This window comes from Callospermophilus lateralis, chromosome 3 (assembly GCF_048772815.1).
Source record: "Callospermophilus lateralis isolate mCalLat2 chromosome 3, mCalLat2.hap1, whole genome shotgun sequence".
Lineage (NCBI taxonomy): Eukaryota > Metazoa > Chordata > Mammalia > Rodentia > Sciuridae > Callospermophilus > Callospermophilus lateralis.
In genome coordinates this window covers 100,252,811-100,280,588 of record NC_135307.1, presented here as the reverse complement: position 1 = coordinate 100,280,588, position 27,778 = coordinate 100,252,811, and the positions used below count along the sequence as shown (strand labels likewise).

At 39.8% G+C, this 27,778-nt stretch overlaps 1 protein-coding gene across 4 annotated transcripts in view; it reads left to right on the top strand.

The window, feature by feature from the left end:
* The first annotated feature begins 1,719 nt into the window (after positions 1 to 1,719).
* Rab27a (RAB27A, member RAS oncogene family) overlaps positions 1,720 to 27,778 on the top strand; it is an 81,835-nt gene continuing 55,776 nt past the window's right edge. The window contains exon 1 of one of the 4 annotated variants that reach the window (XM_076848590.2): positions 1,720 to 1,894. The gene's annotated coding sequence lies outside the window, so the exon portion shown is untranslated. Of the gene's footprint in view, positions 1,899 to 2,130; positions 2,228 to 25,453; positions 25,487 to 27,778 lie in introns of those variants that run through there. The other 3 variants (XM_076848589.2, XM_076848592.2, XM_076848593.2) reach the window with 3 other exon arrangements.

Below are 27,778 nucleotides of genomic sequence, written 5' to 3'. Positions count from 1 at the left end.
ACCAACAGTCTGATGGCCCTTCTCACATTGTACTATGATTAAATCTGTTACCTTTAACCCCAAGTTTATTGTTTATTATGTTTGCCTACAAATATTATTTTGAATGTATGGAATTGCCACATTGGTCCAAATTGGTATAAGTAATTTCATGAAGTTCATCCTGTATGTGATTTTGTAAATAGTACATATTTGAGAAAATAACTGAGTAATGTGAACTGAGGTGATGCAGATTGGAAGGATGTTGGGGTTGGGCAGGTAGGCCTGGGATAGCTGGAGTTTGTGGTGGAGATAGACATATCAGTGAAACTGCCATAGATGGTAAGAGAAGCTAGACTGAGGCTTCTCAGCATTTTGTTTCACTTAGAAGAGGAATTATGGGGCTGGGATTGTGGCTCAGCAGTAGAGCGCTCACCTAGCACAGGCGGGACCCGGGTTCCATCCTCAGCACCACATAAAAATAAAGGCATTGTGTTGTGTCCATCTACACCTAACAAATAAATATTTAAAAAAGAAATTCATTAAAAAAAAAGAAGTGGAACACAGTATGATCAAAGCCTACTGTTTAGAAATCCAGAACATCGTTGGGTGAATTTGGCTGTGTCTAAGCAGGGAAAAGGCACCCATAGTTTTGTGAGGACCTGCAGAGATACTCAACCTGGGGCTGAGATGTGGTTCAGGCTGCCTGGTTCCCTGCTTAGAAAAGGAAGCCACTGGGGGGCAGAAAAACCTCTCAAATTTCTCCTAACCCAGGCTGTTTCTTCAAAGCACTAAGATTTTCTTTTCTTTTTTCCCCTCTTCTTTTTCTTTCATTCATTTATCATTTCTTCTCCCTTTTCTCTTGGTACTGTGGATTGGACCCAGAGGCCTCTACCACTGGGCTACATCCTCAGCCTTTTTTTGTTTTATTTATTTATTTTTTTAAATTTTGACACAGGGTCTTGATAAATTACTGAGGCTGACCTCAAATTTGTGATCCTCCTGTCTCAGCCTCCTGAGTAGCTGGGATTACTGGTGTGGGCAATCTTGTGGGCTTCCTTATTTTCTTCTAACAGTTGATCTCACAGTCTCTTAGAAAATCAATGATTTCATGGACAGAATTAGACCCTGTGAGCAGACTCCGTTTGTCATTTTCTCCCAGAATTTTTTTTTTTTTGTGTGTGTGTGTTTTCTGCATGAATCCTACCTTATTTCTTCCCATCTAATTTCCAAAAATTTCCTTTGTGTCGGGAAGGTTATGGCCAGACGGACCCAAGCAAGGAGAGATGGCAGAAAGGACAGGGGCAGAGTTGGCCTCCGGGTGCTAGTGGGTCCCTGGACTCATTGTATCCAGTGAAGACGGGGGCGACTTGAGGCCGTTCAGCACCTCAGGCTACTACGGGGGAGACACAGATCTGAAGCCCTGAAAACAACTTTAGCAAGTCATTTTCCACGGAGGAGATTTGTTGAAAGTCACCAAACCATACGTCGCAGCTCACGATCCTGGGGCAGTTCGTAAATGTCACCCTTGTATCTCGAAATGAAAACAACTCCTATCGTTTCTCTTTCCAGAATAGGGTAGCGGAGACTTGGGACAATGAGGAGAGGGTGGCCTTTTTGTGGCTCACAGGAAGACCCGTGGGGCAGGTGCCGCCAACCTGGGAGCGGTGCACGGGGCAGCCCTGTGTGCTCACCCGTCCTTCCCCTCCTCGGTCGTGCGGGGGGTGCTCCACTAGGTGACAGGAGGAAGCGGGAGGTGGAGGAAAGAGAGGAGGGCCCGCCCCCACCTCGCTCTCCTTTACGGGAAGTGATGTGGGGCCAGACGGAAAATACCCGCCAAGGACCCAAAAAAGGCCAGCTGCGGTGGACGCCGAGGGCAGGGACACAACTGCGGTGGGGCCAGGACCGCCAGGCCGAGGCAGGTAAGGGCGGGAGGCTGCTGGAGCAGCGGAGGCGCGCTGGGGTCCCAAGCACCCGGCAGGTTCCAGTCCTTCCCCGAGGACTGAGCAAGGTGGCGGTGAGCGGCGAGTCCGCCCCGGGCTGGGGTTGGAGACTCCTTCTCTCCCCGCCCCGCTTCGCCCGAGTGTCTTTGCTTCTCCCAGGTCCTCAACACCGACCAGCAGTGACGTCCGCTGAGGTCGAGAATTAGACCCCAGATGAGGCTGGGGTCTGAGGTCACCTCACGGTGGCAACCAGGTGCTAGGATCCCTAGACGAAGGGCTGGAAACTTCACTGGAGAGAGGGGAAGAAGGTCTGGGACCTTGCACGCTGCGCCCCGGTTCTTTCTTCCCTCCTGTTGTTTTCAGTTTAATTATGTGAGGTCTTTACATCCTGGTTGGTAAGAGTCTGGACTGCAAACTAGCGGTGTAGCCTGTGGGAGAGATTCTCCCCTTTCTCCTGGGTTAGACGGAAAATCCTACCTGGCAGGCAAGTTCTCTGTCATGACTGGTGTTAGGGCTGATGAACGACAGGCTTAGGTAACTAACGCAAAAGCCTGTGTCTGTCTCAGGATGTAACCATTTGCGAAGTCAGGCCTGAAGTGAAGGAAATCTTGTGAGCCCTTTATTTAGGTTCTTTTTTTTTTTTTTTTTTTTTTTTTTTTTTTGCTTTTAGCCTCCTTCTGATCACCTGGGCTCATAGGGCCTCAAAATCTTCTGCCCCAGAGTCCTTTTCTTTACCCCTAAGGACCAACAGCTGTTGGATGAATCCTCTCTGTGTGGTTGGCCTATCAGTCAGATATTGGGTAGGTGGGGATATGGTTATGCCATATAAGCATTTTGTAATTATGTCTTAAAAACTTGCTTCTGAGGGAAAACACAGCCTGGAAAATAGGGCTTCTTCAGTTTGTTAGAAATGGCGGGAGACTAATATAATGCTGAAAGAACCTGGGTAAGGGTTGTTCTTTTTTATATTTTACCTTGGTTTTAATTCTTCCATTTCTTCTTTCTGGTGGTTTGCCTTAATTTTTAGTTTTGATTAAAATATAATTAATCCATCTTCTTTTGTTGCTTTTGCTTAGTGTCAAATTTAAGAAACCATTGTCAAATCCAAGGTCATGAGGATTCATACTTATTATTTTGTATACCTAAGAGTTTTATTTCTTACGTTTCATTCTTTGATCCATTAAAATTTGATTTTTGTATATGATGTGAGTTAGGGGAGTCCAACTTCATTTTTTTTCATGTGATATCCAGTTTTTCCAGCAGCATTTGTTGAAGAGACTGTTTTCCCCCTTTGAATGATCTTGGCACCTCTGTTGAAAATCAATAGACCACATGTGAGGGTTTATTTCTGGCTTCTGAATTCTACTCCATTAATCTGGCATCTATCCTTATGCAGGTATCATACTGTCTTAATTATTGTAAATAGGCAGCAAGTTTTGAAATTTGGATGTGTTCTGAACTTTTTCAAGATTGTTTTGGTTGTTCTGAGTTCCTTGAATTTTCATGTGAAACTTAAGATCAGTTTCTCAAATTCTATTGCCTCGGTTTTAGAATGAATGTAAGAGTTTCCTCTAGGAACCAAACTTTGATTTTCCTTCCCCAAATCTGCTTTTCCCTTGGTCTTCCCCTTCTTAGTGAATGGCATCTTCATTCTTCCAGCTGCTCAGATGAAACACACTGCAATCACCCTCCATTCTCTTCTTTCTCCTATACCCATTATCAAATCCCTCAACAATCATCACCAATTCTACTTTGAGAATATATCTAAGATAATAACCATTCTCACTCTTTTACCCAGTTTCTGTCATCTGTTACCCGGATTACTGCCAAAGCCTCCTAAAGAGCTTTCCTACTGCCGTTCTTGCCCTCTGCAGTCTATCCTCGACATAGTGGCCAGTGTGCTCAAAACTCTCCAATAGTATATTATCTCAGAAGAACAACGGAGTCTTCAGAGTGGCCCATAAGATGTGGTATATGACTTTATCATCTGTTGCTCTTTCCTTTGCTTCCTCTGCTCCAGCCTTACCTTAAGGACTGCTATGCTTGCTGTTTCCTCTGCCTGGACAATGCTCTTCCCTCATATGTCTTCATGTCTTTCTCACTCACTTCTTTCAGGTCCACAGTTATTTTCATTTTATTTTTAAATTTTTTGTGGTAGTGGGGATTGAACCCAGGGGTCACTTAACCACAGAGCCATATCCTTAGCCCTTTTTAATATTTTACTTAGAGACAGGGTCTCACTAAGTTGCTGAAGGCCTTGCTAAGTTGCTGAAGATGGCTTTAAACTTGCAATCCTCCTGCCTCAGTCTCCCTAGCTGCTGGGATCATAGGCATGTGCCACCACATCCCAGCCCTAAAAGATTTTTAATAAACTTGATATCTCCTGAAAAACAAGGCTTGCATGTTATAAGTCTGAGCCCCTGAGAAACAAAATGGTCTTGCCATTGTTAAAATATTTTTATTTGCTCCCGACAAGGGTAATTTTCCCCTTCCATAGCTTTTACTTTTAAAATGCCTTATGCAGATTTGCTTGGGCCATATTTGTTTCTCTGCCTTTTGGTCAGGAAATTGAGTTTATGATCCAGTTTCCCTTAAGCTGATTACCTTGGGAACAGACATGAGCTCTGAATTGGAGGCAGGGATAAAGTTCTTGCAATTAACTTCATATCCATAGCAGGAGGAGATGGGTAGAGTAATGAGCATCCAGCTTGTCTGAACCTCCCTGTCTGGTTGTATGGTACACAGAGGGCACACCATATTCTTTGTCTCATATGATTGACAATGTTCAGTAACATTCATATTTTTTTAACTGTCAAGTAAAATTAGATGCCTCACTTACTCAAGAGGAATGTGAAAGTTTTGTTCCTCCTTTACTGTTTTTTGTTGTTTTTTTGCCTCTGTGCATGGTACTCTTGAGAAGGTCTCCTATTAATGCCTTAAGCCATCAATCAGTTCTTAGAACGACCCACATGTATGGAGTCAGGCTTTGGATTCTTTTTTTTTTTCTTGGTGCTGAGGCTTAAACCAGGGCCCTCATGATTGCTAAACATGTGTTCTACCACTAAGCTATAACTCCCACTCCTTGACTTTTCATTCTTAAAAGCGAAATTCTACTTTGAGGATGGAGATGGGATACCAGATTTACTAAATAAAAAAAGTTTAATTTGCATTTCAGATAAACAATTTTTTACCATAAGTACGTCCCATGCAATATTTAGGGCATACTTTTACTAACAGTTATTTGTTATCCAAAGGCAAATTTAACTGGACATGTATTTTTTCTGGCAGCCATAGTCAGAAGTCATGTTTAGGCATAGGAAATGCATCCTATTGTGATAATGTCCAAAGAATGACTGACTGATGGCTCATTCTGTGCATATACCCATCTTAATAAAGGAGAGGATTTGTAAACTCAAGTAGTATTAGAAGGTTTGAGAGCATTTAGTTTTATTTTAGCTTTCATAATTCAAGAAATTTGTATCTAGAGAAGTTAAGTCCCTTTGTCAGTGTCACATGTTAGTGGCAGAGCCAAAACTGGGACTCCAGGACCAGTAGTAGGTTTGTTGCATGATGCCTTACCTTAAGAAGTCACAGGTAAGTTGCTTATGTTTTAGTGTTGACCCCTAATCACTCTGTTTTCACCCAATCACGATCACCCCTTGTCACAGTGTTCTTTCAGTCCCCAGATCCATATGGCAGCCTAGACTGTTCTTATGAGACACTCTTGACTCTTCTCTGGGAGCTACATGATTACTGAAAGTTACCATTTGGTTGTATTCGCTGTTGTGATACCAGAAAGTCTTTTATTCAATGCGTTTTTATTCCTTTTAAGGACTTACTAATATTTTCTTTCCCCTTTTAAGGTGGAATAACCAAGAGTAATTCCACAACAGCCAGGTTGAGTAATTATTGTCTTATTGAATGCCAGCTTACTTTGGGTGGCCTGTCTTAGAAAACTCCTCATCCCTTTAAATATAAAAGCTATATGACAAGGGCGAAGCAGGGTAGATAGGTATATGTGACTGATCTGTTAAAGATGTGTCCTATTGATTGATTGATTTTTCAGTTGGGAATCAAACCCAGAGCCTTGCACATGCTAGGCAAGCACTCTTACTAAGCTATATCCTTATAACCCAGATGTGTACTTTTAAAATATTGTTTTACTACTACTACTACTCTTATTATTATTATTTTAAAATTATTCACACCTCTTTAAGAAAACATCATTGAAAATGAAAATGCTTTCTCTAATTGCCAGTAACAAAAAAACTATATTTCAGAGTCACTAATCTTGTTTTTTTTTCATAGCTTTATTGGTTAATTCATATAAAGCCTTACCAGCTGCCAGGTCAAAGCATAATAAAATCGGTTGCCAAGAGACTAAAAAATCTGTCTGTTCTTATTTGCTGCAGTCATCCCACCACATGTGGCTGGTCAAGTCCTAGCTGGGTATGGCTAGATACTAATCTCCTGGGTATTTGTGTCGTTAAAAGCAAAGACAAGGTCTCAATCAGCTAAACAGGATTATAGGGTATTTTTATTCTTGCTATCCTAGATGTAATATGGGATGAGACATACAGAAGACGGTTGTAATTGAAATATTCATTTGAGATATTTAAGAATTTAAAAATATAACCGATAGTTGTTGGGATTTTACAAGAAAGTGACCCCGAGAAATGAGTGAAGAGATCTAGCAACCCTTGAAAAGATTTGGTATTGTCCTTATAGTCAGCTCTCTAGACCAAATGTGGCCAAGCAAACTGCTGGTTGTTCCAGACTGTTTTTCCTCTTAGTAGGTACAAGGCCAGCTCTCTACTCTGCTATTTACCCTAGGCACAATGGCCATGAAGTGGGTTGTGGTATTTCTTTAGAGACTGACTAACCCTGTGTTCCAGAGTTCTTGCTTAAATGTGAAAGAACCAACACAGCCAGAAATCAGTAGGCTAGTTTTTAGTTTCCATATTGCCCGTCATTAACTGTGAAATCACACCAGTGGCTCTCAGCTGGGTGTGAGTTTGTTCCTATTCCACTATAGGATATTTTTGATAGTCATAACTGGGGAGTTACTACTTGCATTTAGTTGGTAGAGGCCAGAAATGCTGCTAAACATTCTACAATGCACAGGGTAACAAAGCATTATCCTGCCTGACCTGTCAATAGTATTGAGGCTGAGAAATCCTGCATTAAAATCACTGAAACTCTTTGGCTTGCATTTTCCCAAGTTACACATTCTCTCTGTCATAGTTAACTAACCCTAGCTCTACCATTGTGGTCTTTCTAACCTGTCCCTCACCCCAATAGGGCTCAGGTATCTTGTGTATTTTTAAAAAATCTCTGCAGGGGATGATGATGAGCAGTGGGGTTTGAGAACCACTTTCCTCAGGGATCATGTGAAATGAGGTACTCGGTGGTGCCAGATTTGCCACAGAAGAGTGGACCTGGTGGGGAAGGCTAGCACTAGGAAGTGAGAGGCTGGCCTGCAATGCCTGTCTGTGTGATTCCACAAGTGCAGAAGCCTGCCTGCAGAGAGACCACAGTGGGCAACTGAAGGATTACACAGGGGTGCTCTGGGCTGACTAGGGACTGAATTCCCAGCTGACCCCCATACCCTATGCCAGAGGTGTCATGAAAATAAAAGTTAAGATTGGACAGGGCTGGGGATTTGGCTCAGTGGTAGAGCACGTGCCTAGCATGTGCAAGGCCCTGGATTCAGTCCCCAGCACTGAAAACAACAAAACTGGACAATTTCTTTACGAACACCCCATTTCCTGCTTACTTAGAGCTTCTCTCAGAGTTGGAAAGTCAGAAACAAAAAAACTCCGTGTGACTCATCATGCTATTTTGCCACCCAGATAAGGAAGCCTCATTTCTTACACTTGCTGGATTGAAGAGCTGGGGCCTTTGAAACCCTATGGCCCAGGTCCTCCTCTATCTCCCAAGTTCAGAACTAGCCATGGAGCCCAGGCCACATGGCTGACTCATGGCAGGGAAGGTTCCTGGAGGCCATTCTGCTGGTTTCCTGCTGCATTCTTTTTATGCCCCTGTGCTAATATTTCTTGATGATAACCAATTTAAGTGGGTAATCCAACACTGTGTTGTTTTATTGCTTAAAGGAAGTGGCTTTTAGATGGAACTTTACTAGTGATCAATGGGTCTTTGTCATGAGGGTATTGTCATTAACAATGACCCAACACATTGTGTTCCACAATGAATAACAATAAATTAACCAGTTATACACTTTCATCAGTGGCAGTTCACTGAGTCCTTGTGTGTCACTTGGTAGTCATATGCTGGGCAATCACAAGTTCATTTCCAATCTTTTTTTTTTTTAATATTTGTTTTTTAGTTTTAGGTGGACACAATATCTTTATTTTTGATTTTTATGTGGTGCTGAGAATCGAGCCCAGTGCCTCACGCATGCTAGGCGAGTGCGCTACCACTTGAGTCACATCCCCAGCCCCTCATTTCCAGTCTTAATGTCTCATAGCTATAACACTCAAATCACACATACTTCACACAATGGTATATAAATAGATCATAGAAAAACTAAGAAAGGATTAAGGCCACCAGCCGCAGGGTTACAGGATGCTGTGCCAAGAGCACAGGCAGAGAGAGAGAGAGAGAGAGAGATAAATGCAGAGTCAAAGAGTCACTGTAGGTAGTCAGATAAGGATTTTAACAAACCAGTTCCACAGAATTGTCAAGGCACAGGTACCAAACAGACAGCAGTTTCAGTTTCAGAGTATCAACTTGGAGTGGGCCATGTGTGGTCATCACAGGTAGGAGAAACCACACTTTGTCCCGATGGGAACAGGAAATTAGAGTTGTTGCTGTGGCAATTTTTAGGGGCAAGGCCTATGATGAGTGACCAGGTGATGGGGTCAGGGTGCCACCGTGTTCAATCTCAGGAGGCTCTTTCTATGGGTCTTGAGTGAGGGGCTCTCATCTGGTAAGGTTGATAAGCTCCTGTGTCTGGTGTTCCTGATATGATCTGGGATGCCCATGTGTCCAGGTACTCCTTGATTTGGTTTGATAAATTGGCATGTGTAAGTTATTTATCAATTTGTGCCTTATGGTGGTGTTGGGCAGATGGTGATTGGTGGAATCATTCTGCCCTGGCACATGAACTCAAAATGGCAAACTACTGCTTTCTAAAATGGATTAACTCAGGTTCAGGCACAGCTTAAAAATTTCAGTTTTATACATCTGAGAGTAATCTAGAGCAATGCACAATCTGTTCTCCACAGTCTTCCTTGGACCCTTCTGAAATATCACAGAAATGAACAACTATATTGTGATTTTTTTACCTTTGTTAAAGCAAGGAGTCCAGAAATATCTAAGTGCCTGCCACAATGGTTCCTTGGTAACATTCAGATTTAATTTCACGTCACACCACAAAGATGTCTTCCTGATCACTCTGTTGAAAATACTTTCCAGTCACTCTCTGTCCTATCTTTGTGTGGTGTTGTCATAGCACTTATTACTATTTAAATTATTTTATATTAATGTTCACCAGCTTATTGTCTGTCTCTTCCTAATATAGTCTCTATATGAGGAGGCTTTGCTTTGTAAACTACCATTTTCTGAGTACCTAGAATAATATCTGGAACATGGCAGATGCTAAGTTAATAATGAATGAATGAATGAATAAGAAAACAGTTGTTTAGAGAAGGCCATTTTACAGATTCAGTCATATGTAAGACATATTTTCTCCTACACATTGAATTTTTAAAAAATATTTATTTATTTCTAGTTGTAGTTGGACACAATACCTTTATTCCATCCATTTATGTTTATGTGGTGCTGAGGATTGAACCCAGGACCCCTTGAGTGCTAGGCGAGCGCTCTATTGCTGAGCCACAATTCCAGCCCCTCCTACATATTGAATTTTGATTTATTTTTTAAAACTAAACCAAGAATATTAATTTGTTGATACATGAGAAATGAAACTGTGTAAGCAGACTAGAATCTTTTGTCTGAGGACTAGGATACTTGTTTCATGTTAAAAAACTTCAAGTGACGCAAATGTAAAGGAGGAAGGCCACTTATAGGTACCAGCTCAGGGCACCAGGAACTTAGAAATCAAAACTACCCAAGGCTTTCATGCTGAAAGAAGCCTGAAAGATCACCATGTTACGTCCCATAGGGAATTTTTATTTAAAACGTATCTCCAAAAAACACATATTTTCAGTTTCTCCTTTGGAAATTCTAATGTGTTGGGTGTGGGGTTTATGGCATAGAATCCAGGTTTTATTTAAAATGCTACTCTAGTGATTGTGGGTACACATCCAGATATGGGGGCCAATAACTGAGCCACCTCTACTTTTAGGTGAATAAACCGAGGCTCAAAGAGATTATGCTTTGCACTCAGGGTCTTGTAGCCAGTGAGAAGAAGGGTAGAACTCAGATGTACCCATCCATTCTCTGTATCATTCAAAAAACATAGTAAGAAAGATTCTCTGGGGTAGAGGCAGCACAGCCTTGGTTTTAGAAATTGTTGGTTTATTACTTTTCTGTGTATTTACATGTAACTAACTAGTCTTGTGTCAAATAGGAAATACACACAGCATAGCTTTTTTTTTTGGAACTGGGGATTTAACTCAGGGGCACTCCACCACAGAGCCACATCCCCAGCACTGTTCTGTATTTCACTTAGAGATAGGGTCTCACTGAACTGCTTAGCACCTTGCTGTTGCTCAGGCTGGCTTTGTCTTAGCCTCCCCTGGGATTACAGGCCTGCACCACCTGGTCCCTGGCCATAGTTTTCTTTTTTGTTACAAAGTGTCAGATCAATTAGACACTGGATATTGAGGCTATAGAGTAAACCCCTCTACAAAGTGTGTGGGCCCAGCAACATCACACCACCTGGGAACTTGTTAGACATGCAGATTCTCAGCCCCACCCAAAACCTGCTGTATTTGAAACTGGGGACCCAGAGTGTTTTAAAGCCACCCAAGTGATTCTAATGCATGTGGAAACTTGAGATCCACCATCCACTGGTACCCAGTCATTGGTTCAACCTGCTGACCTTGGCCTTTGCAGTTGACAACTCATTAACACCAAAGCCTTAACTTAAGCTGGCCATCTGCTTTTCTTGGTAACATTTATTCAAAACATGAACAGTTTTTAAAGTCTTCATTAGAATGTGTGTAGGAGATGGGGAAGGGACTAATTACTATTGAGTCTCTGTCATATGTGAGGCTTTGTACTTGAAGCTGTTACTTGTTATACCATTTATTTTTCACACCCATCCTGCTAGGTAGGTATTATCCCTATTTTACAGATTAGGAGCCTGAGGTTGGTAGAAGTTAAAAATGGGCTTCACCTAGGATTATTTGCCTAGCTATAATTGTGCACTTGGCTGTTTGTTGTCTCCCTAGAATAGTGGCTCTCAAACCTTATGCATAACCTGGTGGCCCCTGAGAAATTTGTCATAAATTCAAATTCCCTAGGTCTTCTTTGCAGAGATCCTTATTCAGAGGCCTGGGTGGGACCCAAGACTTTGGATTTTCATTAATGCCCCAGGTGGGCATCACGTCATACTTGGATCCATTTACACCTGTCCTAATTGGTTGACCAGATGACCCTCAAGCCTTCTCTGATGTTTTGTGGGTCTCCTGGGGCTGGGGAGAAGACATATTGAGTGTGAGAGGAGGGAGCTTGGGGGCCTTTATAATGAAGTGAAATCTTTATATGCTTTGCTGTTTCTGCTGCCTTTTACAGGGATCCCAAGCCATTTGGCTTTGGGTAACTGGTGGTCATTTCTATTATCTACCCCAAATTTTGTAACTATTCTCATAGTAATTTTGCCCTTGTGTTAGTGGTGTGCACAAATGTGAGTGACTTCTTCCAGGCTGTAATTAACGTCTATGGGCTGGGGATGTGGCTCAAGCGGTAGGTAGTGTGCTTGCCTGGCATGTGTGGGGCACTGGGTTCGATCCTCAGCACCACATAAAAATAAAATAAAGATGTTGTGTCCACCGAAAACTAAAAAATAAATATTAAAAAATTCTCTCTCTCTCTCTCTTAAAAAAAAATCTATGGAGTACTGAATGCTTCAGCTTTTGAGGTCAGAAATGGTGTTTTGTCTGTATGGTGATGAGGTCGCTTATTTTTCAGGGATAGGATTAACATTTAATGAATTATTTGGTGATCCATTAGAAGACTGAAGGATTTGGTGCCATTATGAGGGGAGAAATTGAGGTACAAATTGTAAATAAATTTCAGATATGATGCTTGATATTTGATGTCCTTTGTGAGGTGGCATGCTAATTTCTGATCACAAGTTTAGACGTAGCTACTGCAGTGAATACCCAAGGGCTTCCACAATGTAAAAAAGACATATATGCAAAGACAGAAACTTGCTAGGCCTTTGCCTAGTAGAGAAGTCAAACAATATTCAACTGTCAATTTTCTTTAATATGTCTTAGTCCCTGAAATAAATTGTGTGGGAAAATGATGGAAAAGAAATTCACAAAGAAATTTTAGCCTTCTGGGACCCATCAAATATAAAGCAAGTTACAGGTTATCTTACTAAGAATGCTTTCTTTAACCACATAGTATCAGAATTGATAATAGCAATTGGGTATAGCAGCTACAGGTACCAGGTGTCAGGAATTATATAAACATTCTCTCTGAAGAGCTTTTCATAATAGATATTATCCTCCATTTTATGGTTGATTCAACAAAGCTCAGAAGGATTGAGTAATTTGCCTAGTCCTGGGTGGAGTTTCCAGATGCAGAGCGTTCAATGCTACAACTCTGATGATTTGTGGTGTACTGGAATGGTTATCACCCTGAATGTCACCCAGCCTACGGATCCATGGTTGACAGGAAGGAAGTAATCCCAATGGGTTCTGAGCAGACAGATGGCTAATAACTTGCCATCCTGCTTCACAGAGAGAGCTTCAGAACATTCTTCGTGCCCATTTCCCCCCATTTCTCATAAGCTCCGTGATTTGGTTTCCAGGTAGCTTGTTAATTAGGAATAGCACACCAGAGAGGGCAGGACTTGTTCTGGAAAGGCACACTGATTTCTGTGGTGAGAGAGAGAGCGAGCTGGTTGATAGCACAGGTGAGACAGGGAGAATGAAATGTAAATTCATCAAAAACATGAAATCAATATATTAGGAGCCACATATTACAGAGGCAAATGTACCTTGAAAATAGCTATTATTGATCCATCTACTTATGTGCCAAACATAGTTTTAGGCACTTATAGGCATTATTACATAGTTCAGTCTTTACAAAACAATCCTATTATTATTCCACAGATGAGCTAACTGAGGCAAAGAGGTTAAGTAATTTGCTCACAGTTACATAGCCAGAGTGGTAAAACTGAGATTTAAAGGCAGTCTGTTTTGCGCCCCCCCCATTCTTTCTTGTAGGAATTTTACAGTTTTTTTTTTTTTTTTTTTTGTGTGTGTGTGTGTGTGTATGGGTGTGTGGTACTGGGGATTGAACTTAGGGGTGCTCTTTTTTATTTGAGATGGTCTCACTAAGTTGCTGAGGCTGGCCTGGAACTTGTGATCTTCCTTCCTCAGCCATCCAAATTGCTGGGATTCCTGGTGTCTGCCACTAGCCCCATCCAGTTTCAGATTTTATGTGTAAGTTGATTTTTGTGTGTGTTGTGTAAGATAAAGGTCTAATTTAATTCTCTGCATTCTCAAGTTTCCCCAACACCATCAATTGAAGAGTCCATCTTTTCCCCATTATATGTTCTTGGTCCTCATATTGAAAATTGTTTGACCATATAGATGCGTTTATTTCTGGGCTTTTTGTTCTGTTCCATTAGTCTATGTATTTTTTTTTCTGGCATCATACTGTTTTGATTACTACAGCTTTGTAATATAATTTGAAATCAAGAAGTGTGATGCTTTCTTAATTTCCTTTTCAGATAGTTCATTGTTAGTTAAAAATACTAATGACTTTTGTATTATTACTTTGTATCCTTCAACTTTACTAAATTCATTTATTAGTTCTGATAGGGTTTTTTTTGGTAAAATCTTTAGTGCTTTCTATAAATAATGTCATGTCACCAACAAATAGAGATATTTTAATATTTTTCTTTATTTGTTAGGATGCCTTTTATTTTACTCTCTTGCTTAATTGCTCTGACTAGGACTTTTAGGACTTTTAGGACTATAGTGAAAGGAAGTGGCAAGAGTGGACTTTCTTGTCTTGTCTCAGATCTTAGAGGAAAAGCTTACAAGTTTTCACCACAGAGTGTGATATTAGCAATGGGTTTGTCAGATATGGCTTTTACTTGAGTGTTGAGGTATATTCCCTTTATTCCTAATCTGTTAAAGAGTGTTTATCATGAAGGAGTGTTGCATTTTTTTTTAAATGCTATTTCTTTCTGTATTAAGATGATTGTATGGTTTTATTCTTCATTTTGTCATTTTGTCAATAAATATCATATTTATTGTTAGTTATAAATGTAACCATCATTGTGTCCCAGGGATAAAATTCTACATCATGATGAATAATTTTTTAAAAAACGTATTGTTGAATTTTGTTTGTTATTTTGTTGGGGATTTTTGCATCTATGCTTATTAAGGATATTGACCTCTAATGTTCTTTTTCTGGTAGAGTCCTTGTGTGACTTTGGCATTACTATAATGCTGACCTCATAATGATTTGAAAGCATTCCCTCCTCTTCAATTTTCTGGAATAGTTTGAGAAAGATTGCAATTAATGTTTCTTTAATATTTGATAGAACTTACCAGTGAAGTCATTTAGTCTTGGGTTCTTCTTTTTTGAGTTTTTGTTGTCTTCTTCTTCTTTTTTTTTTTGATTACTAATTTAGTCTCCTTAATCCTTATTAGTTTGTTCAAATTTTCTATTTTTGATAGATTTGATGCATCATGGAATTGATTCTTTCTTCTGGATTATGCTAATTGATGACACAGAGTTATAAATTTTGTGTCAGATATTTGTAAATTTTCCAATTTCCCTCCTGTTACTGACTTCTAGTTATCTAATAATTTTCTTATTGATTTTCTGTCTGGAGGACCTATCTATTGTTTAAATTGGGGCACTGAAATTCCCTATTATTATTGTATTGTCTGTTTCTCTCTTCAGTTTGGTTAATATTTACTTTATGTATTTAGGTGCTCCAAAGTTGAGTGTATATACAGTTACAATTTTTATATCCTCTTGAAGAGTTGACTGCTGTATTTCTTTATAATTCTCTTTAAATTCTCTTTCTCTTGTGACTGTTTTTGACTTAAAGTCTATTCTGATATAAATATAGCCATCCTGCTTTCTTTTGATTTTCACTTGAATGAAATATCTTTTTCTATTCCTATACTTTCAATTTTTGTTGCCCTTACATCTAAAGTGACTCTTTTGCAGGCAGCAAATAGTTGGATCTCAGGTTTCAATTCATTCTATCAGTTTATGTCTTTTGATTGAAGTTTAATTCATTTACACTTTATTATTGATAAAGGACTTACTTTATTATTTATTTGCTCATTGTTTTCTGAGTGTTTTGTAGTTCTTTTGTTCCTTTCTCTTTGTCTTGGTGTGCTTAATAGCTTTTGAAGCAGAATTCCACCATTTCCTTTGTTTTGTGCCCCAACATTTCCCTCTCCAACTTCTCTTTCTCTCTCTCTCTTTTTTTGTATTACTGAGATTTGAGGAGGTAGATGTACCTATTCAGTTTCAGTATGCCACTATTTTTTTTTGGGGGGGGGCGTGGTGCTGGAGATTGAACCTAGGGCCTCGTGCATGCAAGGCAAGCACTCTACCAACTGAGCTATATCTCTAGCCCCTCAGTATGCCATCTTTATCCTGAAGTCTGAAAGCTATTTTAGAAAACTTTTAATGCAGAATTATCCTAAAAAGTTGTTATTGCTTTAATGAGAAAACCTTTTGCACTCTGAAAAATATGTTGCTTCTGTTCAAAGTATAGTTCTGGGTCTAGGAACATCTGTATAACCTGGGCATCATCTGGGTGCTTGTTAGAAATACAGAATCTGGAGCCAGGTGCCGTGGTGTGTGCCTATAATCCTGGCACTTTGGGAGTCTGAGGCAGGAGAATCATGAGTTTAAAGCCAGCCTCAGCAAAAGCAAGGCTTGCAAAGCAACTCAGTGAGACCCTGTCTTTAAATAAATATAAAATAGGGCTGGGGATGAGGCTCAGTGGTTGAGTGCCCCAGTATCCTGCCCCTCCACAAAAAAAAAAAAAAAAAAAAAAAAAAAAAAAAAATCTGGACTTCTTCACAGACATATTGAGTCAGAATTAACATCCCTAGGGGATTCTTATACACAATAAAGGCTGAAGTGCTAATATAAAACATTACTTAATTTCTACTATAACTAGAATAAACTAACTTAAATAATTCTGGGTTTAAAAATCTTGGTACATTTCCTTGTTAAATTATTCTCCAAATTCTAGAGGTTACTGAGACATAATAGAGAAAATATGTAAGTTTTCATGAAAATGTACCCTTTTCCCCCTTTATAAACCATGCCTTTATATCTGACTCAGCATCAGATGTTAGCCAAAAATTCGACTTCATTTACCTTGAGAGATGTCATACTGGTTTTGTCCAGTTTTTTTTTTTAATTTTTAGTGTTGGTTGTTCAAAACATTACATAGTTCTTGACATATCATATTTCACACTTTGATTCAAGTGGGTTGTGAACTCCCATTTTTACCCCGTATACAGATTGCAGCATCACATCAGTTACACATCCACTGTTTTACACATTGCCATACTAGTCTCTGTTGTATTCTGCTGCCTTTCCTATTTTCTACTATCCCCCCTCCCTTCCCCTCCCCTCCCATCTTCTCTCTCTACCCCATCTACTGTAATTCATTTCTCCCCCTTGTATTATTTTTCCCTTTCCCCTCACTTCCTCTTGTATGTAATTTTGTATAACCATGAGGGTCTCCTTCCATTTCCATGCTATTTCCCTTCTCTCTCCCTTTCCCTCCCACCTCTTGTCCCTGTTTAATGTTAATCTTCTTCTCATGCTCTTCATCCCAACTCTGTTCTTAGTTACTCTCCTTATACCAAAGAAAACATTTGGCATTTGTTTTTTAGGGATTGGCTAGCTTCACTTAGCATAATCTGCTCTAATGCCATCCATTTCCCTGCAAATTCTATGATGTTGTCATTTTTTAATGCCGAGTAATACTCCATTGTGTGTAAATGCCACATTTTAAAAAATCAATTCGTCTATTGAAGGGCATCTAGGTTGGTTCCACAGTCTTGCTATTGTGAATTGTGCTGCTATGAACATCAATGTAGCAGTGTCCCTGTAGCATGCTCTTTTTAGGTCTTTAGGGAATAGACCAAGAGGGGGAATAGCTGGGTCAAATGGTGGTTCCATTCCCAGCTTTCCAAGAAATCTCCATACTGCTTTCCAAATTGGCTGCACCAATTTGCAGTCCCACCAGCAATGTACAAGTGTACCCTTTTCCCCACATCTTCGCTAGCACTTGTTGTTGTTTGACTTCCTAATGGCTGCCAATCTTATTGGAGTGAGGTGGTATCTTAGGGTGGTTTTGATTTGCATTTCTCTGACTGCTAGAGATGGTGAGCATTTTTTCATGTACTTGTTGATTGATTGTATGTCCTCCTCTGAGAAGTGTCTTTGGCCCACTTGTTGATTGGGTTATTTGTTTTCTTATTGTTTAATTTTTTGAGTTCTTTGTATACTCTGGATATTAGGGCTCTATCTGAAGTGTGAGGAGTAAAGATTTGTTCCCAGGATGTAGGCTCCCTATTTACCTCTCTTATTGTTTCTTTTGCTGAGAAAAAACTTTTTAGTTTGAGTAAGTCCCATTTGTTGATTCTAGTTATTAACTCTTGTGCTATGGGTGTCCTATTGAGGAATTTGGAGCCCGACCCCACAGTATGTAGATCGTAGCCAACTTTTTCTTCTATCAGACGCAGAGTCTCTGATTTGATATCAAACTCCTTGGTCCATTTTGAGTTAACTTTTGTGCATGGCGAGAGAAAGGGATTCAGTTTCATTTTGTTGCATATGGATTTCCAGTTTTCCCAGCACCATTTGTTGAAGATGCTATCCTTCCTCCATTTCATGCTTTTAGCCCCTTTATCAAATATAAGAAAGTTGTAGTTTTGTGGATTGGTTTCTGTGTCCTCTATTCTGTACCATTGGTCCGCCCGCCTGTTTTGGTACCAGTACCATGTTGTTTTTGTTACTATTGCTCTGTAGTATAGTTTGAGGTCTGGTATCACTATACCGCCTGATTCACACTTCCTGCTTAGCATTGTTTTTGCTATTCTGGGTCTTTTATTTTTCCATATGAATTTCATGATTGCTTTATCTATTTCTACAAGAAATGCTGTTGGGATTTTGATTGGCATTGCATTAAACCTATAGAGAACTTTTGGTAATATCGCCATTTTGATGATGTTAGTTCTGCCTATCCATGAACAGGGTATATTTTTCCATCTTCTAATTCTTCTATTTCTCTCTTTAGGGTTCTGTAGTTTTCATTGTATAAGTCTTTCACCTCTTTTGTTAGATTGATTCCCAAGTATTTTATTTTTTTTTGAGGATATTGTGAATGGAGTAGTTGTCCTCATTTCCATTTCAGAGGATTTGTCGCTAATATATAGGAATGCCTTTGATTTATGTGTGTTGATTTTATATCCTGGCACTTTGCTGAATTCATTTATTAGCTCTAATAGTTTCTTTGTAGACCCTTTTGGGTCTGCTAGGGATAGAATCATGTCATCTGCAAATAGTGATAATTTAAGTTCTTCTTTTCCTATTTTTATGCCTTTAATTTCTTTCGTCTGTCTAATTGCTCTGGCCAGTGTTTCGAGAACTATGTTGAACAGAAGTGGTGAGAGAGGGCATCCCTGTCTTGTTCCAGATTTTAGAGGGAATGCCTTCAATTTTTCTCCATTCAGAATGATGCTAGCCTGAGGCTTAGCATAGATAGTTTTTACAATATTGAGGTATGTTCCTGTTATCCCTAGTTTTTCTAGAGTTTTGAACATAAAGGGATGCTGTACTTTGTCGAATGCTTTTTCTGCATCTATTGAGATGATCATATGGTTCTTATCTTTAAGTCTATTGATGTGGTGAATAACATTTATTGATTTCCATATATTGAAACAGCCTTGCATCCCAGGGATGAATCCTACCTGATCATGGTGCACAATTTTTTTGATATGTTTTTGTATCCGATTTGCCAGAATTTTATTTATTTTTGCATCTAGGTTCATTAGAGATATTGATCTGTAGTTTTCTTTCTTTGAAGTGTCTTTGTCTGGTTTAGGAATCAGGGTGATGTTGGCCTCGTAGAATGAATTTGGAAGTTCTCAATCTTTTTCTATTTCCTGAAATAGCTTGAAAAGTATTGGTATTAGTTCTTCTTTAAAGGTTTTGTAAAACTCTGCTGTATACCCATCCGGTCCTGGGCTTCTCTTAGTTGGTAGTCTTTTGATGGTTTCTTCTATTTCCTCAATTGATATTGGTCTGTTTAGGTTGTCTATATCTTCCTGACTCAATCTGGGCAGATCATATGACTTAAGAAATTTATTGATGCCTTCACTATCTTCTATTTTATTGGAGTATAAGGATTCAAAATAATTTCTGATTATCTTCTGTATTTCTGAAGTGTCCGTTGTGATATTGCCTTTTTCATCCCGTATGCTAGTAATTTGAGTTCTCTCTCTTCTTCTCTTCGTCAGCATGGCTAAGGGTCTGTCGATTTTATTTATTTTTTCAAAGAACCAACTTTCAGTTTTGTCAATTTTTTCAATTGTTTCTTTTGTTTCAATTTCATTAATTTCAGCTCTGATTTTAATTATTTCTTGCCTTCTACTTCTTTTGCTGTTGATTTGCTCTTCTTTTTCTAGGATTTTGAGATGAAGTATGAGATCATTTATTTGTTGTTTTTTTCTTTTTTTAAGGAATGAACTCCAAGCAATGAACTTAGAACTGCTTTCAATGTGTCCCATAGATTCCGATATGTTGTGTCTGTGTTTTCATTTATCTCTAAGAATTTTTAAATTTCCTCCTTGATGTCTTCTATAGCCCATTGATCATTCTGTAACCTATTGTTCATTCTCCAAGTGATGCATGATTTTTCCTTCCTTCTTTTATCATTGATTTCCAGTTTATTCCATTATGATCAGATAAGATGCATGGTATTATCTCTACTCCTTTATATTGTCTAAGAGTTGCCCTGTGACATAATATATGATCTATTTTTGAGAAGGATCCATGTGCTGCTGAGAAAAAAGTGTAACTGCTTGATGTTGGGTGGTATGTTCTATATATGTCAATTAAGTCTAGGTTATTAATTGTGTTATTGAGTTCTATAGTTTCTTTATTCAACTTTTGTTTGGAAGATCTGTCCAGTGGTGAGAGAGGTGTATTGAAGTCTCCCATAATTATTGTATGGTGGTCTATTAGACTCTTGAACTTGAGAAGAGTTTGTTTGATGAACATAGCTGCATCATTGTTTGGGGCATATATATTTATGATTGTTATGTCTTGTTGGTGTATGGTTCCCTTGAGCAGTATGTAGTGTCCCTCTTTATCCCTTTTGATTAACTTTGGCTTGAAATCTATTTTATTTGATATGAGTATGGACACTCCTGATTGTTTCCGAAGTCCATATGAGTGATATGATTTTTCCCAACTTTTCACCTTCAGTCTATGTATGTCTTTTCCTATCAGATGTGTCTCCTTTAGGCAGCATATTGTTGGGTCTTTTTTTTTTTTTTTTTTTTGATCCATTCTACTAGCCTGTGTCTCTTAATTGGTGAGTTTAAGCCATTAACATTTACGGTTATTATAAGATATGGATTGTTCTTCCAGCCATATTTGTTTATTTATGTTACTTAACATGGTTTGTTTTTCCTCTTTGATTATTTTTTCCCCTTTACTGTACCACCTCCCACTGTTGGTTTTCATTGTTATTTTCCATTTCTTCTTCCTGTAATGTTTTGCCGAGGATGTTTTGAAGAGATGGTTTTCTAGCTGCAAATTCTTTTAACTTTTGTTTATCATGGAAGGTTTTAATTTCATCTTCCATCCTGAAGCTTAATTTCGCTGGATACACAATTCTTGGTTGGAACCCATTTTCTTTCAGCGTTTGAAATATGTTGTTCCAGGATCTTCTAGCTTTCAGAGTCTGTGTTGAAAGATCAGCTGTTATCCTGATTGGTTTACCCCTAAATGTAATCTGCTTCCTTTCTCTTGTAGCTTTTAAAATTCTCTCCTTATTCTGTATGTTGGGCATCTTCATTATAATGTGTCTAGGTGTGGATCTCTTATGATTTTGCACATTTGGCGTCCTATAGGCTTCTTGGATTTGGGATTCTGTCTCATTCTTCAAGTCTGGGAAGTTTTCTCGTGTTATTTCGTTGAAGCGATTGCTCATTCCTTTGGTTTGGACCTCTATACCTTCCTGTATCCCAATGACTCTTACGTTTGGTCTCTTTATTTTATCCCATATTTCTTGGATGTTCTGCTCATGGTTTCTTAACAGTCTTGCTGAGCTGTCTGTGTTGTTTTCACGTTGAAATACTTTGTCTTCATTGTCTGATGTTCTATCTTCTAGGTGTTCTACTCTGCTGGTAGTATTCTCATTTGAGTGTTTAAGTTGGTTTATTGCTTCCTGCATTTCTAGGATTTCTGTTTGTTTTTTATAACCTCTATCACCCTGTATAATTGATCTTTTGCTTCTTGGATTTGTTTATGTAATTCATTGTTGAAGTGATCTTTCATTGTCTGATTTTGCTGTCTAATGTCTTCCTTGAGACTCCAGATCATCTGAAGCATGTATATCCTGAATTCTTTATCTGACATTCCATCTGCTGCAGATATTACCTCTTCTAACGTTGAGTTGACATGCATTGCTTGTGGTCCTTTCTTGTCTTTTCATACTGCTCACGTTTCTTTCTGCTTGGTGAAACTGTTGTGTTATTCAATTTTCCCCCTATATATTTATATTGCTCTTGTATATTTGCAAAGTCTCCCTCGCAGGCGTGGGCGGCGGCTCTGCCCCTCCTCCAATTGGGGCAATGTGCCTTCCACACTGGCAGGCCGCTGGGTCTGTTCTGCCAGTGGGTTGCAGGCCTGCCTACCTTGCAGGCGCGGGCGGCGGCTCTGCCCCTCCGTGGGCCACTGGACCTGTTCTGCCCGTAGGTCGCAGGTCCGCCTACCTTGCAGGCGCGGGCGGCGGCTCTACATACATTTCTATATAATTCAATAAATTCTTTCACCTAGCGCGGCTTCGCCTTCTTCCACCTGGACATACCTAGGGCTCCAGGCACTCAGTTGCCCTCCGCAGCCGGCTCCCCCCGCAGCCCCTTTCCGCTCCAGGTCTTGTCCAGTTTTTTGAGTTAGTCACAGCTCTTGAAGTTTTGGTGTGATTTTGTAGATTGGTCTGATTGAGTCTTCAGTCATTTTTGAGCTGCCAGAATGAGAGAGTAACTTCTCCTAGAGGCAAGGGATGGATCATTTAGTTATATGCTCAATGTCTTGTCTAATGATTAGTAAGTGCTCAAGTTGTGACTGTGGGGTGAATGAATCAAAGATAAAGGTTTTCGACATTTTTGGTATAAAAATTTTCTTTGATTAACAAAAACAACACAAAAGGTAAATAACATGCAATGTCTGCCTTGGAGATATTCCACAACTAACAAGGGAAACCCCAGAAGTATGGATAATATGGATAATTATGATACACCGGTGACCAGTTCCAGAAATAGTAAGCACAGAGAAGGGGCATCTAACTCAATATTGCTGGCAGAAGGAAAGTCATGGCTAAGTCTCTTGATGATCAGTTTGATGGGTTTAGAGCAGTGACTCTCACACTTTTCCATGTATCAGAATCACCTGGAGGGCTTGTTAAACCACATACTGCTGCATCCCATGCTCAGAATTTCTAATTCAATTGAGTGGGCCCAAGAATGTGCATTTCTAACAAGTTCCTGGATGGGGTTGATGATACTAGTCTTGGGGCCAGATTTTGGGAACCACTGGCTTAGAGAATGACAAAAAATTTTGGTGGTTGTACTCTAGCATCTCACAGACAGGAGACAAGGAATGATAGGAGGTTCTGGGAGCCATTAACAAGTTTTATAGAACATAGTGATGGAATCCCATTGATCTTTTGAAAAGAGCAATTTGGGTGTGGGGTAGAGGATGAATCAGAGGTGGGACCAGGTTTGGGATCCAAAACAAAATAAGTGGTTTATCATAGTCATCCAGACCAAAAATAATAAAAAATCGGAATGAAGGTGAGAGCAGGAAAGACACTTAGGACTTGGAGGCCAATTGGAAGTGGGAGGAGAAAGAGGGAGGAGTCACTGAGGGTCCTGGGATTTCTGGGTGTGTGCTGGGATTATTTCTGAAGACACAGGAAGAGACGCGGGTCTTAAGCAGTGATGGGGAGAAAAGCAAGGGAGGTAAGTTGAGTGCATGTCGTGTTGACTTTGAAAAGCTAGTGGGATATCTGGGAGGAATCCCGCAGACAGTTTTGCTCACGGTTCTGGAGGCCAGGAGCAGCATCTGGTAAGTAATCTGCTCTTTGATCTCTGGTATTATTAGTTTGGGTCAGTCACTGTATTTGTAAAGGAAACAGTGCCAACAGAACCTTTAAGGGCCTTGACAACATGATAACTTTTCGAGTTGTTTTCTTAAGAAAACAAATGTAGCTTCTTGATTCAGAGGACAAATGAGATTTGGAACATTAGTCTTCTAACCCTGAAAGAGGTTAATAAAGCTGCCCTGTGTCTGAGAGCCCAGAGGAATTGGATCTTAGTAAGCTTGAAAGGGACAAAATCACTTGACTGGTCTGCAGGGCCATGTGAGGAACAGCTGAGACTAATTAGCTGGATTGTGGTTTTCTGACAGAGATGCCTGTCTTTGAAAGTTGATAGAGTGAACTGCTTTTCAAAAGGCTCCTTTGAAAAACGTTGATAAGCAGGCCATTTTGACTTCAACATTTCTCTTTGTCTTAACATTAGACAAAAAGTAATGAACAGGACATGTGATTAGAAGTTGTTAATTGTTGACCTGTTGGCAACTCCAGTCTCTAAAGTTTTAGAAAAGCACAATAAACGGTTCTCTATCCTGTCAAGGTATGGTTTTGCATTTACTTATTTTTTTTCCCTTGTAGTGGTTTTGAGCTCTGTCATGCCAATTTTCAGGTATTTAAACAATGTGCAATTTATCATAAATGTCATTGTATATATTGTCAATGTTCTTTATAGACTTCTTGATGTCTGTTCACTTTCTTGAGATTAGTTTGAAAAGTGCATTTGTAATGACCAGCAAGTGGGTACAAATACCAAGTGCATTCTTTCTCTTTTCTTTTCCTTTGCTTTCATAAAGTCATACAAATTTGTATTCTCAGATAACATGATGAGTAAGAGAGCTCACTAAATAATTGAATTGCTCTAAAAATCTTGACCATCCTCTGAAAAATGTATCCACAAAATTCAAGTATATTAGAATTTTGTTTTTAATATTGTTAGTAGCTTTCATGGAGAAATGTATGTATGTGTTTTAGTATAAGATGTATTTTTTCCATTTAAACACGCCTTCAAGTCATGGCAGTTTTGTTAGGTTTGGTTAGAGCATGTAGTCATGAAAGGAAAATCACATTTATTTTAGAGATATAGTGTGAAGAATTGGAAGAGTAAAAGGTGGGTGTGGTGCATATGATGTGTGGTTTCATTACACAATTATCTTTTCTTGTGGGTATTGTATTAGTTTGCTATGGCTGTGGTAGCAAAATACTATAAACTAGGTGGCTTTAACAACATAAATTTATTGTCTCATAGTTCAGGAACCTAGAAGTTCAAGATCAGAGGGCCGGACGGTTGATTCCTTCTGGAGCTGTGAGGAAGAATCTATTCCAGGCCTCTCTTCTTGGCTTGGAGATGACTGTCTTCTCTTTGTCTTCTCCCGTCACCTTCCCTCTACTGATGTAGTTCAAATTTCCTCTTCTTATAAGGAAAACAGTCATGTTGGTTTAGGACCCACCCTACTGACCTCTTTTCAATTTGATTACCTCTATAAAGGTCCCAGCTCCAAAAAGGTTAAATTGTGAGGTACTGGGAGTTAGGATTTTAAGGTGACAATTTTGGGCAAACACAATTCAACCCATTTGAAAATTTTTGGGGGGCAAAAATAATTCAATCCACAAAAAATATGTTTGAAAATTTTCTTAATATGACGTTCAAATTTTGCCTTCTAATGGATGCAATAAATATCTACTAAGCCAAGTACCTAGAATGTGCTGGATATTAATTGTGTAAAGATGAATAAGACATGGTCTTGCCCACTATCCCAGGGTTTAATCCAAGAAATGGATCCAGCTGAATGTGTATGTATTTACTTTTTGCTTCTGTTGAGTTGCGGCTGCTCTCCTAATTGTGTGTCCCTGGAGGTACAATCAGGTCCGTGGCACGTGGACAGCTTAATGTCCCACAAGAAGCATGTGGAAAGGCTCCCTTGCCCTGAGTGTGTCCAAGCATAAATTAAGGAGTGGGAGGATTCTTAAGTTCATCTGGTCCCGGCTTCTCCTTTTACAGATGAAGTATTTGAGGCTTGTAAGTACTAAAGTCATTTGGCTGGTTACTGTCGGTGCCTAGCCATCCTGCTGGTGTCCTGCCCTCCACTTCAATGTGTTGACCAGTATGTCATTTGGTTTTCTTTGTCACAAGCCCGTGCTTTTTACCTTGGAGTGAACCCAGAGCTCCACCAGAAATGTGGATCTTAAGTGCCACAAAGAAAAAAACCTGTAAATTTTGGGGAGAAGTGTTTATTCATGAGGGTGTCTCACACCTAGAATGTCCAGGTTGATTTAATGTATTTCCAGGGAATTAACCCCCATCTTGGTTGCTTTCTCTTTTATCATGTTCTCTTGTCCCTTGGAGGACTGTTGTTCAGTGATCTTGCAGCCATTAGCAACTTTATTTTTCTTTCTTTCTTGCGGCTGCTGCTACCCACAAGACAGGAACTGTGACAAAAAAGGAACGTGCTGATGAGACCATGCTGGCCAGGAGGGTGGCACCATGGCAACCAGGGCCTGCCTGTCAGCAGGTCCTGCCAGCCCGGGGCTGTCTCTCTCTCTCTCTCTCTGCTATTTCAGCTTCTGTTCTCTCCAGACCTTCAGAACCTGAGTGTTCCACAGGAAATGGTGCCCCTACCAGCCCCCACTCCACTTCTGTTTTCTCTTCTCAGGACTAAAGCTTCCTGCAATATCTGTCCATCTTTTGCTGTTATTCCTTTCTTCCTCCCTCTGAACTTGGTTGATTTAGAGCCAGAGCTCAGGGCATAGACAACATGATAACTGATGAGTCATTTGAAGCCCATTAAAAACCAAAACTCATCCTGGCAGGAACCATTATTTATTTGTACATTTATTCCCCCCAACCTTGCAGTGCTGGGGATCTATCCCAGAGCTCACATACTAGGCAAGTAGCTGTACCTCTGAGCTATGGCCTGTCTCCTTTTTTTTTGGTTCTTTGCAGTGGGCTCTGCCTTCTGTACTTTTTTTTTTTTTTTTTTTTTTTTTTTTAAAGAGAGAGTGTGAGGAAAGAGAGAGAGAATTTTTTAATATTTATTTTTTAGTTTTTGGCGGACACAACACCTTTGTTTGTATATGGTGCTGAGGATTGAACCCGGGCCGCACGCATGCCAGGCGAGCGCGCTACTGCTTGAGCCACATCCCCAGCCCTGCCTTCTATACTCTTGATACTGCTGCAGCATGGCAGAGATCCCATGGCAGCCGCTGGGAACCAGGGAGGAATGAGTAACTGATGAGGTGGGGGTGCTGCTTGAGGGATGAGCCTGCATTGCTGCTTCTTTGGAGGCAGGAGTCGCTTTGTTCAAACATGGGCATAAATTATTCTTCCAAGAGCTGAGAGCATTGATTGTTTTGTTTGTTTTTCTTTGTCTTCCCCATTTCATATCTTACCAGGCTTCTCTTCCTGTGATGAAATCTGAGCAGGGATCCTTTAGCTGGATTCATATCCCAGCAAATTGTGAATGGATCCCCTGTTTTCACAGAGAGAAAGTGCAAACTGTGTTCACCTGGGATCTCTGTGTTGTGGTGAGCCACTCACCCCAGGGACTCTCACTATTTAAAAATCTCTTTCCTAGTCTCTTCAGATCTCTCTGGCTGCTCCTCAGATTTTGCCTCTTTCTTCACTCTAAGTGTGTATATCTTCTCTCCCATGGCCTTGGGACATAGAGCTGTGTAAATGACCCATTTCCTTATTTACTCTTTTGAGCTTTAGTTCAGTTTACTTCAGTCCCAGATGCCAAATACAATTCCCATGTGGGTTATGTCTACACAATATAATGCAGTATTTGAGAGTTGCCTGAGTTCACATCTTGTTTCTGTCATTTACTGGCTATGTGACCTTGGACAAGTTTCTTAATCTTTTGTGTATCATCAGTTTTCTCATCAATAGATTAGGGGCCTTTAGACTCATTGTAAAGACTGCAGTGTTAGTACTTTAAAAGGTTTAGAAAATGCTTAGTAAGTGTTAGCTGTAATAATAATGGTCTTCTCAAACCGTCTTTTCTTCTCTGAGTTGATAATACCGTTAACTCAGTTATTAAACTGGAAGTCTTAATTATCTTTAACTTCTGTACTACTCAGTTAAGAAATTATATTGAATTAACCCCTTTCTCATCATCTCTACTGTCACTGACAATTGAAACCCTCACCATCTCTTCTCTTATGTCTCAGTCACTTTGAACTACAGTAACAAAGCACTGCAGACTGGGTGACTTATATACAGTAGACATTTGTTCCTCATGTTCTGGAGACCGGAAGTCTGAGATTGGGGTGCCAGTGTGGTCAGGTGCTGGTGAGGGCTCTCTTACAGTTA